General features: G+C 37.8%; 1 protein-coding gene across 1 annotated transcript in view; it reads right to left on the reverse strand.

The window, feature by feature from the left end:
- The window catches only part of LOC119590596 (uricase-like), a 12,704-nt gene that overhangs the window by 6,713 nt on the left and 5,671 nt on the right, over window positions 1-320 (reverse strand). The window lies entirely within an intron of this gene.

Genomic DNA, 320 nt, shown 5'->3' on the forward strand with positions numbered 1-320 from the left:
ATCTTGAACTTTATCAAAAAAGCTTGAAAGAACAATCTAGTGATATAAGACAGATGGCACAGAAATTCGAGAGACACTACCTGTCTCTTACACCCGTTACAGGTCATGAGGCCGCAGGCAACTTTCCCTCATGCATGATAGCAATGCATGGAGGTTCGATACTTAGAATAAAGGTCAGTAAGAGTACGAACTTGCATACTTGCATACCTTGACCTTGTAGTACCTGAAAATACAGCGGTTTATTCCAAACATTAAAAAAAAACATTAAAGAAATGTGAATTAGCAATTGATGGCTTAATAGTGTGACCGTATTATACCTG

The sequence above is a fragment of the Penaeus monodon genome, chromosome 27, assembly GCF_015228065.2.
Source record: "Penaeus monodon isolate SGIC_2016 chromosome 27, NSTDA_Pmon_1, whole genome shotgun sequence".
Classification (NCBI taxonomy): Eukaryota; Metazoa; Arthropoda; class Malacostraca; order Decapoda; family Penaeidae; genus Penaeus; species Penaeus monodon.